At 35.6% G+C, this 16,673-nt stretch overlaps 1 long non-coding RNA gene across 1 annotated transcript; it reads left to right on the top strand.

The window, feature by feature from the left end:
• The first annotated feature begins 12,743 nt into the window (after positions 1 to 12,743).
• On the top strand, positions 12,744 to 14,917 carry LOC138310566 (uncharacterized). Its single transcript, XR_011206452.1, has 3 exons — positions 12,744 to 13,119; positions 13,683 to 13,746; positions 14,445 to 14,917. It is a non-coding gene; the product is annotated as an uncharacterized lncRNA (long non-coding RNA).
• Positions 14,918 to 16,673: the final 1,756 nt, after the last annotated feature.

Below are 16,673 nucleotides of genomic sequence, written 5' to 3'. Positions count from 1 at the left end.
ATTAATGCTGGAAAGGTCTCATTCTGTCCTTCACTTCTTCCAGATTCTCTAAATACGTCATAGGAAGAAAATATGTCATGGGATGGAAATAAGGGTTTCAAGACCTTTCAATAAACTATACAATCTTGGAGCTGTCAATTCGGTAAAACGCCTCGACACATAACTGGTAGGTATCTGTAGATATCTCAAATTTACCTTTCATTATGATAGACCCTCTTCTAATTTGAATAATATAATCAACTACACACCTTATTCAATATATTTCATATTAATCCTATTTACTAATGTATTTTGTGGAGACTGTATATTTGGCCAATGATGATTATCTGGTTTCTCAGCGACAAATTGAATACGTTTTTGCACACATTTCAAGGCCCACATGAATCGACCAGAGTCAAATTCTCAACTTTACTCAAACACGTACAATTGGAATTAATGATATTTTAACGCCAAATAGTTAAATCTTCTAGAGTTCTTATCTGTCGGCAATCATTCAAGGTTTTGTTTTTGGTGATCGCTATCGCTATCGATACATGATTGTTTAGATTAACATTGTTATGATACTGATGTGCAAATATAGGTCTAAAAAGACTTTTTTACGTATGAAATGAATATCAATAGCACACATAACACGCAAAATTTCTCCGTCTTGAAATATAGTCGTTCTCCGAAGAATTGCTAAGAAGTGATAAAGTGTATTACAGGGTGGCACATCAATATTTACTGCCGACTTCTAAAAATGAGGTCATCCTAAATAACTCACACCAAACATTGGTTGTCGTTTTATATCTTTTTAATAACGTTTGTTACAATGGTGTCACACCGAATCAGCTCCAAATTAAGCCTTAAGTCCCCGACGAATGTGCCGCGATGTCTTTAGAGAATACATATATATTTGTAAGTATACTAGTGATACATCTTTGAAATTTGCCTTTTTTCATAAAACCATAAAACAAAAAGTGGTTTTTTTTTTTATATTTTGGCTGATTTTGCTTAAATTTCTCGTAATAATTATGGCAATTTATTAACGATGTTCAATGTATGTGAAATGGTTCCTTATGTGGTGTGGGGTGTGTTTAGGGTGGCTGCGGTATGGTCGTGTTGTGTTTTCGTGTAGTAGAACGCCTATTTTAGAGTGCTATATACCTAAACTGCCAAAGACATCGAACATCGTGCCGCGTACGGATATAGAATGCTGCCAGCGTGTGAACCAGTCCAATCTCGATCTGGCAAGGCATTTATTCGCTCCTACTACATGTGTCGACCACACTCTGTTTCGAGCATTGGTGGACAGCTTAACAGGGGGATATCCGAACCTTGGTTGTGTGTTGAGTCTCCAAGTTATCTACTGAATTACTGCCTCACAACATCTGCACAAGGATGCCGCAACTGGGTAAAAAGTTAGGATTGAAACTGTTTAATGTCTTTTCTGGAGTGCACATCTGAAAGGTATCTTTAGAAGAATTACTATTTTGCAAAAGCTCTGAAAGTTGGATAGTAACCATACTACTTTTATAGCTTTAACCACATTAATATTTCCGGATATTATGCGCAAGAACATAACACAAACCAGATTTCAAAATTCAAAATTCTGTAATTTCTGATTGTTTTATTTATGTCTTAAGCCTGTAAACTACAAAGTTCGCATTGAAAACAGGCCTGCTGTTATTGAACCGATACCACACAGATTCTATCCGACTCATTGTCTAACTACATGATTTTCATGTGTGAAAATATAAAAAAATATAAAGCAGTAAAACTATATATGGTTATAATGTGCTATACATCAATCCCAATGTTAGTCGAGATGGCCATGTAACATCATATGCTCTAGTTTGCTTGTTGGAAAGCGCGAACTAAACGTAAGCAAAAAATTCAAGTTTATCTTCAGTACAATTTCACCAGGATATAGATTTTTCATCTTTGTAATAAAATAGCGTTTATACATTACCATAGAGATGTATATAAAACTCAAATATCTGTCCTCTATATTATCCTATGAATAAGGAGTAATGTCAGAACACTGTCGTTTTATCTCATTTAAAACGATACAAACCCGTCTATTTTACCTCATAAATTTTCTAAAATTGAAAATTCGAAACAAGATTTAATCTCAATAACGGCACAAAAGGTTTTTTTTGAAAAGATGCAAAGACTTAATTATTTAATGCTTACAATCTCAATGGAGTTTAAAAGCAATAGAAGCTTGTCATGGAAAGATGAATGTCTGATGTAGTGTTTAGATAGGTCTTTGTGGAATCAAAAATAACAAACGACTGGAACAAACATGTTTACGTGATTCATGTGAAAAGCATAGCGGCAACACCATTTGTTTCAAGTTTGCATTTACGTATAGATGTAGAAAGATAATGTTTTGTGCAATAACATATTGCTTTCTGACAAATCGACGTTGTCACTGTATTTCATATTGATATACACGCTATAAGATGGGAAAAAAGAAGTTTTAAACTATGTCCCTGTAGAACCACTAGAATGAAATGCCGTTCATCTCAGAAACGATATACACACACTAATGCTAACGCGTTTAGATTTAATGTGTTAAATTATCTCGCTTTTGATATGAATGGCCTTTCACTATATGTCCTTATTATGTTCATAAATGTGTTTTTCCTATATATAGACTATAGTAAATTTGAACCCCTCATCAGGGGAAAATCTGAGATCCCAGGGCCATGAAATTCACAATTTTTGTAAAGGGCCTTAAGACCTTCCAATCTATGAAGAGTATTTGGTTCCATCAAACCTGTGAATTCAGAAGAAGAATTTTGAAATTTTAGCCTATTTGATCCATTTTGGCCCCACCCCTAAGGCCCCTGGGAGTCAGTCATGGAAAATTTGTAAATAGGATTCAATGGTCATTTCATAGGGATAATTCTGACAACATTTGACTCATTTCCTTTTACAAATGACCAAATAATGCTCAAAAATGTGTTTTACCTATATAAACTATAGTAAACTTAACCCCCTCCCCAAGGGGAAACCTGAAACCCCAGGGTCATATAATTCACAGTTTTTGTAAAGGACCATTAGACCTTTCTATCTATGAAGAGTATTTGATTCCATCACATTTGTGAGTGGAGAAGATTTTTGAAATTATAGTCAATTTTACCCCTTTTGGCCCCTCCCACAGCCCCCAGGTGGGTGGGGACCATATAATTCATAATTTTGATTGGCCTTATGCCTCAGAAGGTTTCATTGAATTTGCTTCAGCGGTTTTTGAGAAGAAGTCGAAAATGTAAATTGTTTACGGACATACGACGCATGACGACGGACAAAAGGCGATTAGAATAGGTCACTTGAGACTTCGTCTCGGGTGACCTAAAAAGAGAAGGTAGGTTTGAAAACCATGTAAAGAGAGGGATAGAGAAATTCTGCACATGCTTCATGCTTCAATATTGCACCAGTGCATATCTCGTCCTTGAGCGAATGATTTCAGTTACAAGACTTACGAGAACAATCATTGGACAAACGTAAGTAACGCATAATGCCCTTGAAAGAAAGACTTCAAATTGATTCATTTAATGCAGGTAATTTCAGCTTAGTCAGGGTATCGTAAATCTTAAATGAAATTTAGCTTCCGTGTTCGTAATGAACCGAAAACAGTACAAATAGGGCGCACATGTAGTTCTAATCTGATTTCCGATTTGTCGACAATTTTGACTTATATGTGCCTACCATTATAGATCAACCTTCCTTATCGGAAGAACTTGAACTATACAAATACATATATTAAAGCACTAAAATAATTTGCAGGTCCCAAGCGCTTTAACGGATACTGTAACTCTTATAAATACGCCACAATCCTGACTTTCCAGGGGACAAAAGAATGGTATCATTGATCACATTGTGTTGAAATTGATCATTTTGGACCACAAAAATGATTTTCTGAAGCGGATTGAGCTGTTCATTGTATAATTCTCTTTATTGTAAAAACCCTATCAGATGTCAGTCTTCCCAGACCACAGACGAGCTTCGTTTTATGCGCTCTGTAATCCTCTATTGCTTGCTGTCCATCATATGGTATTAGTGCCGGGAACGTTATTAATTTACCCTAGTCCAGTTAATGCTAAACTCTGCCAATCAATTTCGTCAGTATGTTAAGCCTATTCCGTTAATTGGTCATAATGTTTTGACCGAATGTGTCGATTTTCTGAATGAAGTCAAAGCCACTTACTGAGGTGTAGTTGGGTCTTTCAATTTAATTATTTATGTCTATAATATGTAGTTCCAAAACAAGGATAATTTTCTAAGATTTTTGTATTTACAACACGATATGGGATACAAAACGGCTTAGTAAATAACAATCCCTATCGGTGACCTCTCTCAGGCTTTGTGGCATTTTGAAACCCTTCAGTGCCTCATAGCCAAACCGGTCTCTGTAATTGTGTCGACTTCTTCCATAATCTGGGGTTCAATCTATCAATATCCGATAGTCAATTCCCTGCTAGTTGTTACAACGTAACAAACATTTAGAGATAATGCCATTGCCAGATTACTAAAAATACAAACCCTAATATGGTTATGTTCTCATTACATTGATAAAAACGGAACACAATACAGGCAACGCCAGCCGTAATGGGTCAGCGAGTAGTGTCGGATTTCCTCAAGTAGTCTTATATCCGTACCTTGTTATGCTTCGTGTCCGATCTGTTTTCAGGGCTTTGATTAACATGACGACCATGTTTCTGGCAGTTCTCTTCTAGCTGTTAAACATACACAGTCCGGCTCTTTACTTATCGATTCATTCAACCTTTGGAATAAAAGGGTTTGAGATAAAATAAGCACGGTATTGGATGGATATGGGGCCCCATTCATATGCTAGTTCTATTCTAATAGCAGGAGTGGTTGTTTTAAAAGAATGTTTAATATGCGATACATTGATATATTTCATAGAAAGGATGGATTAGGCTTTTTTTTGTTTATGATAAAGCTTAATAAATGAGTGATATATATAAGATTTTCCTTGGGTTTTTTTCACCATCCCATTTTGTATTGTTAATACTTACGTCTGAAACAGCAACACAAGGTCCATGTTATTCCGTTTTCTTTCTAGAAATCTTCACAACTGTTAATGACCGGACGAAATATTGATATTTGGAATATAACAAAGCCAAATCTTGTTGATGGATCACCCTTATAATTCAGAATTTGAAAATGTTTACCAGAACTTGATTTATAATAATTTGGAACTTAAGTACCGGAAACCAGGACAGGATATATAGTCCAAACACAATCTTTGAATGGTGCTTCTTAATCAGAATGGCACCTGCATTTGATATTTTAGGATTGTCTCTAATATTGTCCGTACTCTCCATCATCAGGTAATGCTCAGTGGAAATTCCGGAAATTCCTCCGCAAGCATGTTTTGGTGCAATATAATTGGTAAAAAACTGTTATATAAATACTGAGTGTGTCGGTACTCTTCTGGAACCGAGTGTCGGGAACCAGATATTACCATAAGCGCTTTGTCATGTCTTGTTGTTCGGTGTACAATGCACTAGAGAGTCTCTTGCACAGAGTCAATAAAGGTGCAGTGCGTCTGGATAGCCGTATCGTCAAGAGAGAAGATATCGCAATGCTTTCATTCACTCCATTGTCTGCCTTTTCAGGTGAAAGTGCAAGAATGCAATGAACTCTACAAACACAAAACATGAGCTTTGGTGAGTTTTATTATAAGGAGTTCTATGTACCAGTTGGACAAGACATTTGTCGTTTTGTGTATTATAGGGACGGCTCGCTCTTAAATATTTTCATACGTTCAGCGAGTGTACAGTTGTATTAAGAGACCGCTGTAAGTGTGTGGTGTGTCTCCTTGTGATTGAGGAACTGACAATGAGCTAATCAAAACTATCCTTATACGACCTTGCAATAAAATATTCTAAAATGAAAAGTGTTAAAATTTGTGTTTACTTATATTGAAGGTGGCAAAAGTAAGTGATTTTTTTCAATTAGATAGAAAAAAAGGTCTACCAAAAGGTGAAGAGACGTTTTACAAGAACATTAGTATGAATTTAGTCTCTGTATCAGACTCGAGGAAAACTAAAAGTAATAATAAAACCAGGAGTTATTTATTGCAATCTCTTCTAAAGCGATATTTATCTCCCATAGAATGCTTTGGAAATACTTCGCAATCGATTATTAAACACAAAATAAATACGAAATTCAATTTGGTTAAGATATTGGTCGATAATGGACGACAATATACCGAGATTTACTGAATATTTCTGCATTATTTCTAATGGTATTTTGTTTTGAGAGATTTTATCTCAATAATTGATGTGTCTGTTGTGCTTGCCAGTAACGCGTAGTGTACGTTTGCTTAGCTAGTATAATTACTGTATGGCGACTCTACCTCCTTCACAGTAATGTTTGTTTATCTTTCTTAATTTATTACCTTTCTGGGAATTGCTCTCTATTGGGTTACGCCAACCTCACCTAGCACGGCGGTCAGTCCAACGCAGGATTAGTGTCAAAGGCAATGACAAAGTCTGGACTAAAAGTTTCTCGCGTTCATATGAAACAACGTTAGACTAATTATTCCCGAAGATGTCTCCTTCTCTTCTTCCTGTTTATCTATGGTCGGGCTCATATGATTGAGTGAGTACAGTTGACCCTTTGATGAAGTAAACATTTTTAACGTTTTGTTTGCGTTTAGACACCACATACACGGGCGACCGTACTTAAATGACCCTTGGTGTTAAAATAGGACCTGAATATAATAAACCAAATCTCGGGTTGAACGTTCGCCTCTTTGAGCAAGACATACCATAGTCTATCAAGTCAACATAAAGGGAGTGGGACGACTGATTTGCCTGTTGTCAGTATAACGTGACCTGCTAGGGTGTGCTGTTCTGTGTCTCTGACGGGGTAAGATTCAGTGAGATAGCACTATAAAATGATCATTAAATGATGTTAAGTGTTGTTAGGACGTAAAGCCCAATAACCAACCAACTAACAAACTACAGTAAAACACGTTAATATCAAACACACTTACAACGATTTGGTGGATAAAACTTAGTTATTTTTATTCCCCATCATGGTTCTTATAAGATATTGTAATATGCGTATAACACACTATGCTTATAACCAAGTGGTTTTGTTGGTCCCCCGAGGTTCGTTATAACTGTGCTTTACTGTAATATTACAAATCATTTAAAAAAAATACAGTGGTCGTTTTCCAAATGCAATAGGTAAACAATATCCTGAACACAATCTCTTCACCAAGATAGCTACTACATATAGAGGTTCCCCAACAAGTGACTGTTGCTTATCATGTTTATCAAACTGGAGTTAGTTAATTTTCAAATTTTGAAAAGACATGAGCTTTATCGAGTGTCTTTTAAAAATTTGAAAATTAACTAACGAGAGTTTAGATAACATGACAAACAGTCACGCGTTGGGGAACTTATTTATCCCATAACTTTAGCTCTATATTTATTCTGTGGTGACCATTTTCTCGTCTTCATTCAGGGAAACTTACCACCATACATTGTGTAGTGATATCTTTCCGCCATAAAATATAGTGCCTAAACAGACAGCCAATATTCTACTGTTTGATACTTTGAATAAGCAACTACCAGTTAAACAGTAAATACACTGTTATTTAAAAGAAAATGCGCTATGAAAAGTAGCCCGAAGTTGAGAGCCAATCGGAATCAAGAGATCTTGGAATTGACCAATCAGAGGCGCTGTAGGTGTTTACACACTGGAGTGTTCCAGTGTGTAAACATAAATGATAACCAACTGCTATGGAATTTATCACATGGTTTTTCCATTGTGAAACATGCATAATTATGGGATAAATGTTTCCGATACAGGTTTACAGATCCAGATCGTGATTGCAATGGACTTCCAGCTAATAAGTTTATAACGAGAAAATTGCGTCTAATATGGATACAGAAGAAGACAATGTACGGAGATCTCATTGTGTTAAGGAACGATGAAATGAATATTCAGACAGAGACCCAAGTCGAATTCAGATAATTATTTTAGAGACGGTCATACCCGAGAGGACCGCCAAACAGTTAACTTAATCTTATTTCGTGGTCACCTCACACATTTGACAGCTAAATGCCACCGAATAAGACATGTCAGTTGATACAGTGAAAACGTAATATGACAAAAATGGAATACTAACGTGAAATAATTGATGGAATGATTAATGATTAATCTAAATCAATTATCGTCAAATGTTATCGTCAAATGTTATTACTTATTATCACGTTTACATACTTGAAAATCGGATTAGAAACAAATAAAACACAAAACTGAATATTAAATGTTCCTGTCAACATGAAGTCATCGTCTAGTAACAAATTAAAAAAAATGACCCACACACAACCACCACGCGTGTTTGTCGTATCAGAATGTTGAACACGTTGTAGATCTAGAGATGAAAGACTTGTTTGACAAATTCGATTGGTCATAGGTTCAAGATAAAAACAATGTGAAGGTATGACGGATGACGCATGGCTGGGTTTATAATTCTATTTCTACTTTGAATTTTAGAAAGAGCCTAGTGGCCTAGTTATCAAAATATTTGACGTTTTGCTAATCACCATCCACCTCAATTAATCACCTTACAAGAGGTTTGATTAAATGTTGCTTTACGCTCTATTTTGAATAAGGTGGTGTGGCGTGTGGTAAAGATTTTCGGGAGATTGTTGTATGTTTGAGTTGTGTTTGGTTGTAATTATGGAACACTTGTAGGTCTATCTTGTAGTGCTATATCACTAATACATACTACGTAAACATCCACTGAATAGCACGGCCGACACAGTATATTGATTCTTTATATTAGTTGTAAGTCTAACACCAAAACATATTACATTGTTCATGATAAAATTACTAACATTTTCAAAGACTTTAATGTGTCGTGGCCAAGTGAAAAAGGTGACGTATATTTACCCTTGAAGCACATGAAATGAATATCAAACAATACGTGTGATTACAGTCATTGAATATTTTGATTTTGTTTCGACTTTTTAATAAACACATTTCGAGTGTACCACTACTTATGCTGTCCTCTATAGTAGTTTTTTCTCTTTCCAAAATCATTACTATAAACTACCCTCCAAAAGTTCTATTACATAAGTTAAAATTTGCTGGCAATTGATCTCTGAGAAAACTCTTGAAAAAACAATCAATGAGTTAGAGAAGATAAATAAGTTGATAAAAAATTATATACTGATGCCTGTATTAAAAAGGTTTACATATTTCTGTACTTAATGCATATTTGTTAAACTGCATGTGTAACAGGACTTTTGGAGGACAGTGTATATGGGCATTATCAATGAATTTTCGCCATGAATGGTACTACAGTAATGTCATTGTTAGCTGACATTACTGTGAAATAAAGCAATGCTCATTTCAGAATGGAAGTAACGTTCTTGTATTGATTTTAAGAATAAGGGCATGGGTCTAGGCAATACAAACTACGATAGTTTGGATTTCCCGAGTGGTTCCATAATTACTTCCAAGCGATTGATCCTAGGAATTTAATTCCAAATTAAAAACGGGATTGAGACTCTAAAATAATAACAGTATTTTCGGTGTCGGTACCGAATCCGGTTTTCTTTTTTTTTCTTTCGAATTACAGTTTTCTCCCTGCGCGTGTATCTGGCAGTAGATATTTCTGACGATGACAGATATAAATTTTATGAATGCTACTGACATCATATTACATGTATAAGAGAATTGTTATTTCAGTTCTGCACCTTTGATGTGATATAAATTACTTTCAAATGTCTATATATCTTCAAGTCGCATTACTTTCATTTTGTCGGTGTTATGTCACATGTTGACAAAGTGACGCCCACGTTGTTGTAGAGATCATTCTTCCTGGTGTCTTTTGTGAAAGGAAATTAAACCGTCTTGGCAATCCCGACTTTCAAGTCTTTGTCACAGTCATTATCTCTACAAAAACCCATCCATACCAGTATAATGTTTAGACGAAACTATACTGATTTAACATTTGGAAAGTTGTTTTAGTTTATGACTCGTACACGAATGTGGTTATGAATAAATGGATATACATTATAGGTAGGTTATAATACATTACAGTTCCAAGTTGGATCCCAGATTCTAGATGTAGCTCTTTCGAAGCTGGGAGGTGGAATGCTACTGTGGTTGCACATTTATCTGTCATCAGAGCTACAAAGGCTTCGACTTTTACATCGGAGTTGAAAAGGTCACCTCTCCCTCCTTATCAACATCAATCATTGAAAGGATTCAAGGTGCATTGTAGGGGAATTATCTTTAACAAGGCTTTGGATTGATGCTTCCGAGATAAACATAACGCTACTTCATTACTAAGATGCGCCTCTGCGCCTGAATCAGCTGATGTTAGCTAACAAGCGGTGTCTAATAACAGGTAAAATATTGCACTAGTGTCTCATAAGAAAAGAGTGAATAAATGTCAGCCGCCTTAATAATCTTTCACGTGTTTTAATGTTTCTATGATACATCAGTTCTCCATTTATTGTGTCGACAATTAAAGCTCAATTAAATCCTGCAATTTCGTATAAATGCTCCAATTACTTCCCTGACATTAAATTTATTTTGAAATTGATGATCTTAACCTGGTGCTGCATATTGTATTGCATCATAGACGTTTCTTACAATATAAACTTATAACTTTGTGTAACAAGAGGCCCATGGGCCTTAACTGTCACTTGATATACGAGTTCTGATACAGAATGAAACAAAGACATGTAAACACTTATATTGATCCATTACACTCAGTCAGTGTTTTATCAATTTAACCATTTTAACTCATTATTTCTGTGAATTAGGAAGATTTTTGGAATGGTAGTCATTTTGACCGAGTTTAGCTCTGCCCCTCTTGCCCATGGGGATCAGCCACGACCAAGTTGATGATGTTAAAATACTATCTCAGGCAAATAACTGACTCATTTGAGCAAATAATGCTAATAAATGTGTTAACCCTATAAACTACAGTTTATGCCCACATGGCCATGACATTCACAAGTTTTGTAATCGGTGTGAATATCTGTATATTTAGGGAGGCTGCGGTATATTCTTTTTGTTCTCATTGAATAGCTAAAGCCTTGAATTGCTTGGTGATATTTTACTGAATCATGTCACCCAAGACACCGAACATCACAGCCCACACCCCCGCTCGTCACTGTACTTTAACTTGTTTGTTTGATTAATTAACGTCATATGAACAGCCAGGGTCATATAAGGTCTCCCTCCCATGTATGCAGTGTGCAGCGTGTGTAAAGTGCGAGGTGCATGCTTTCGGAGACTGCAGTATGTTCGTGTTTTGTGTTCTTGTGTAGTGCAATTGTTGCCCTTGTTATATTGTCTTATATCACTGACGCATGCTGCCCAGGACACCAAGCAACATACTCCACCAGGTCACAATACACTGGCAACGGGCGAACCAGTTGTCGTACTACCTGTATGCTGAGCGCTAAGCAGGAGCAACAACTACCACATTTATAGACTTTGGTGTGTCTCGATGAGGGAAGAGAATCCACATTCTACGTCACAGGAGCGAGCGCTCTGCAGAAGACCAAGAGTGGGGCGCTTCCAAGGGAGAGGTTAGGAAGAACAAAGTTAGTTACCCCCCTCACACTGGATGACTTAAGACCGCGCTACGACCTAGAAAATCATTAAGATCGTGGCAGGTCGTTACAACACAGGTAGGTCGTCATTGCGCGCGATGGAGCGTTGTAGAGCGTGGTTGTGCTACGACAATTTGATCATGCTCAAAATTTACGTAGCGAGGTCGTTGTGATTAAGGGTCGTAGTAGGGTCATCGTATCAAGGTCGTATACTCAGCATTGTGGCAGCGGATGCAACGTAGTATAAACATAGACCTACCATGGCTTGTTAGTCTAAACTGTGATGCAACACTTACGATCGCTTGACGCTTGCACAACGATGGCTACGTCCTAACTACAATATCATTAAGTCTTAGCTACGTGCCTACTTCGGAAAAATCCTTCTCAATACGATTAAGAGGACAATGGCACGTTTGTTTGCTTGTTTGATTATTTTAACGTCCTATCAACAGCTTGGGTCATGTAAGGACGGCCTCCCATGTATGCAGTGTGAAGCGTCTGTGAAGTGCGGGGTGCGTGTTTTGGGAGACTGCGGTATGTTTGTGTTGTGTCTTCTTGTATAGTGGAATTGTTGCCCTTTTTTATAGTGTTATATCACTGAAGCATGCCGCCAAAGACACCAAACAACACATCCTACCCGGTCACATTATACTGACAATGGGCGAACCAGTCGTCCCACTCCCTGTTTGTTGAGCGCTAAGCAGGAGCAGTAACTACCACTATTATAGACTTTGGTGTGTCTCGGTGAGGGGACAGAACCAAGAGCCTTCCTCACAGGGGCGAACGCTCAACTCAAGGACAAAAGTGAGGCGGTGCCAAGGGAGGCATTAGGAAACATTAAGTCAGTTATTAAGAGAAAAGATAAGATCCTAAATTTAGTCGCCTTTTACGATCATGAATTAGGGGCAGCAGGTACAATTCTAGCGCCCTACAGACGAGGCCCCTATGACCGTTTTACGTTGTCACGTCTATATAAAACATATTTCAAAGGCACCCTTCATTTATCACTTGTTTGATTATTTTTTACGTTCTATTAAGGTAGTTGGCTCGGCCGCATCGTAAACCAGCACGAATGTCGTATAATTTTTTTCGCAAAATAAATAAAAAATAACACGTTGTGATTTATCTGATTTGATCAGTAAACTATACTATTGATAAGTCAGTCAAATTACATGCAGGAAACGTGAATTTAAGAAAATATATTTCGTTTTACGACAACGGTACGTACTTCCGGTTATGGCGGTCACTATCGACGCCAAGACCAGACGAGTGTGTGCTATGTTATTATTATGCTGAGTAGAGACATTTGATAATAATTTAGGTCGTTTAAACCAAGTAGGTAGATTATTGAGACACACAGGAAGACGCGAGAATGCTTTATTGCATAGAAAACGGGGATTGGAAGTTTTATTGAAGGCCAAATCGCTACCGATGGCCGAGCAACAATCACAACAAACGCCACAACAAATCAACTGACATGCATTAGGAAGACAACAAAGCGGACACGGTAAGGTATATTGATTATCTTTTAGCTTTAAAGAAATTAAGCTAATAAATGATCCATATCTGGACCTAATTATTTTCGATCCTTCTCTAATATTTCAAGAAATTCAGTAAATAAACAGTCTGTTTATAACTTACAGTCAGACAGTGTCGATTTCAGATATTTCTCTGCGTGTACTATGTGCGCTGCCTAGGGGGAAACAAGATATTTGACAAAACTATGCAAATGGCATAGACAGATAAAAATACACGAGTCACATCAATATCAACATATTATCTATATTATATCCAGGTTAGATGTTGTTACATTTATGTATAGTACATACATGTATTTGTTATGTGTACATGTAAGCCTACATGAAGGGTATTTATGAGTGGCACTTTGGGGCCAGCTACATAGTATTACATATAATTGTAATATGCCATTATACATCACATCATTATAGAATTCACCATGTAAAGTCACTTGTGCATGTTGCTTATTAGCATGTAACATACTTTTTTCTAAAATATTAAATTGATTTAGTTTTTTTATCTAAATTAAAAATCTTGTTTTTTAATTTATAGGTGTGACACATGCTGACATATGTAGCTGCTGACATTTTGTGATCTGCTAGCAGTTATCCATGTTGTAAGTGATTTTCTGAGGAAGCTTTGTAAACATGCATGTGTACAAAAGTTGACATATGAATATGGGTTGATATCATAATAAATATTTGAATTGTGTCAATATGAAATTTTGAAATAAATGAATGAATGAATTATATAAAGTGAACACAAGTTTAATCATGTGTCTGTGTGGGTTTATATTGTCAATTACTGTTATATAATTATACTTTTCTACATTACCGAGTCATAATAAAGAGATACATGTATGGGTTCATAATTAATTTGACCTACAATGTACATTTCATTGTATGTATTGATCTGTAGCATACTGGCCGTGGACTTCAGTTCAAATGAATTATCACATGTTGTTAGAGGTGTGTATATTTGAAAACAATCTATTAGGTCAAAATTATGCCAAAGGCAGCAATCTGTGAATATATATATGTACGTATTTAGTGCCACCCCCTGCCTCCTATAAGCGCCACTCCCTTTTCTGAAAAACAGTTGAAGTTGTAAAAATGCCCCCATGCTACTTGTGATTTGTATTCCATTTTGCATGATCTTGCAAGTCTTTTACATGTGAATCAAGACATAAGAATGTGTCTCAAAGGATAAAAGGCACATATGGATGCTTACTGAGACAGATTAACTTGTTTTTGAGCCATCAGTATCCTGTTACATGTACCTATTGTATCATGATGTCCATTGATTGAATTTTAGGACACTGCTCCATGATTGGTAAATAAACTGACCATGTCACCAACTGCAAACTGTGATAAGGAACACCATGTCTGTGCTTTCAAAAGAAGTTGAACTGTTGTTCCTGTCTGCATATGTTGAGAACTGAATCTGAAGCTTTTACGGGACATAACTCAAGCCTTGTTCACTGCAGCGAATTATGGAAATATGTTTACAGAAACTATTAAGAGATGTCTTAGTTGATTGAGTGTTGCTGGTAATCATTCAACATTCAGTGTTGAAAGATTGATTTCTTCATGGATATTAGAAACAAAATATTATGACTAAATGTTGGATTTCTAGTCTGTAATCTATGATATGTATAGATAATACATTTAATATCAATATGATAGTTTTAATGCTAATCTTTCCTTTGTCAGAACTTTTTCTGAATTTATTGTAAAAGTTTCATTATGTCGTATTTGTGATTATGTCAATTCCAACTTCTAAATGAACAGAAAATCTATCTTATATATATATTAATTATGCATGCTCAAGTTCTATTCTTTCTTTCATTTTTGAATAAATCAAATATTACAGTGATTGATGTTGTTAATCATCATTTAAGGATACAAACTTTTAATAAATTTTAAAAGATGATTTTTCATAAAAGATAATCTATAAAATGATGCTGCATCAGAGACTGGATGCAAATTTGCTATTGTGCTTTGTCTGTTGTCATCATAGAGTGCCATTACATGTTTTTTCTGATCTTGGAATGGAATTCAATTCAAACTTACATACATGTATGGGAAATAATTCATAAACAATATTTGTTATTTACTTGCTTCTGTTAGATTTTTATGTGGAATTCTTATGGTTTTCAAGTTTGATTTTAAACTTCCTTTAAGCAGCCAGGGTCATTTAGGAATGTACCAGGTTTAGGAAATGGAGGGAAGACATAGTACATTGATAAAAATCACTGACCTCCAAACAGGTATCTTGGAAGTCATGTGACCAAAGACCTCAGCCCTGTTATCAGTGTTTGGTTTACATATGACATTCATATATCCCCTTGATGCTAATAATTTAATACATTTTGTATAGGAATTGAGATCTTTGATTAAAAATAACTTAGAAACCACAAAATATGAGCATTTCTATGTATGATAATGCAATTGTATTGTTATGAAGTAATCAATTATGTGAAGGGGAAATATTTGAAAGTGGTTGCTAGGGTACACAACCTTTCATAGAGTATTTTTTCATCACAAAATTGTTCTAGTTATGAAAATTTATGAATGTCTCAAAGAAAAACTTTTGTCTAAATGCTATATTTATCAAATACCTTTGAATAGAATGCAAAATTGAATCCAGGTAAGACTTTTGTATAGAATACTGCTTGGTTGCTATGCAACGGTTGGTTACTAATAAAAGTTAACCAAAATATAGTTTTTCATTGAAAAACAAATATTTTATCATCTTTACATGCATAACATGTCTTTATCAGAAAAATATACATTAGGTTACATTCAAATGTACACAACAACCCTATTTATACATTTTAGAAAAATGTTGCTAAGGAAAACGGTTGCTATCGATTTAACATCCAATAACTTTTTTCTTTGGACAATGACATGCCGTTTTCTCGTCATTTTTATAAAGATATGGATGTCCTCTGCAAAATGAGCATCTTTGGAAAAAAGTTAATTATTCCTTCATATATTTTTATCATGTTAAAATGGACAACTCATTTTGCTATATTTCAGTACTGAAAAATAAGGGAAACGTTGCCATGGAGACATTTTTTAAATCGACGCTAGGAAACAAATATTGATTTATGTTTTATATTTATTAATAGTCACAAGACATCCATACAAATACATTAAAGTAAGAACAAATAAAAAAAATCTTATATTTCCATATAATCTTATTGCATTACGTTTACCAAGTACATGTCCAGTTGTGCTATATTTCTGCGCAAAGGTTTGGTTAAGTCGTTGTCAAGGTAACACTTTTCAAATGAGGCTAGCAAAAAAACTAGCACAATGACACACACTTATTTGTCCATTTTTTGACACAACATGACCATAAAATTAAAAATATCTATAAATGAAAAAAAGTTAATTACTTTCAAACGGTCGAGCCAGCTACCTTAACAACCAGGGTCATGTAAGGACGGCCTCCCATGTATTCAATGTGTAAAGTGTGTGAAGTTAGAGGTGCGTGTTTTGGGAGTCTGCGGTATGTTCGTGTTGTGTCTTCTGGTAT

The sequence above is a fragment of the Argopecten irradians genome, chromosome 1 (genome assembly GCF_041381155.1).
Source record: "Argopecten irradians isolate NY chromosome 1, Ai_NY, whole genome shotgun sequence".
NCBI lineage: Eukaryota > Metazoa > Mollusca > Bivalvia > Pectinida > Pectinidae > Argopecten > Argopecten irradians.
Note: the sequence above shows the minus strand (reverse complement) of the source record. Positions and strands in the feature narration are given on the sequence as shown.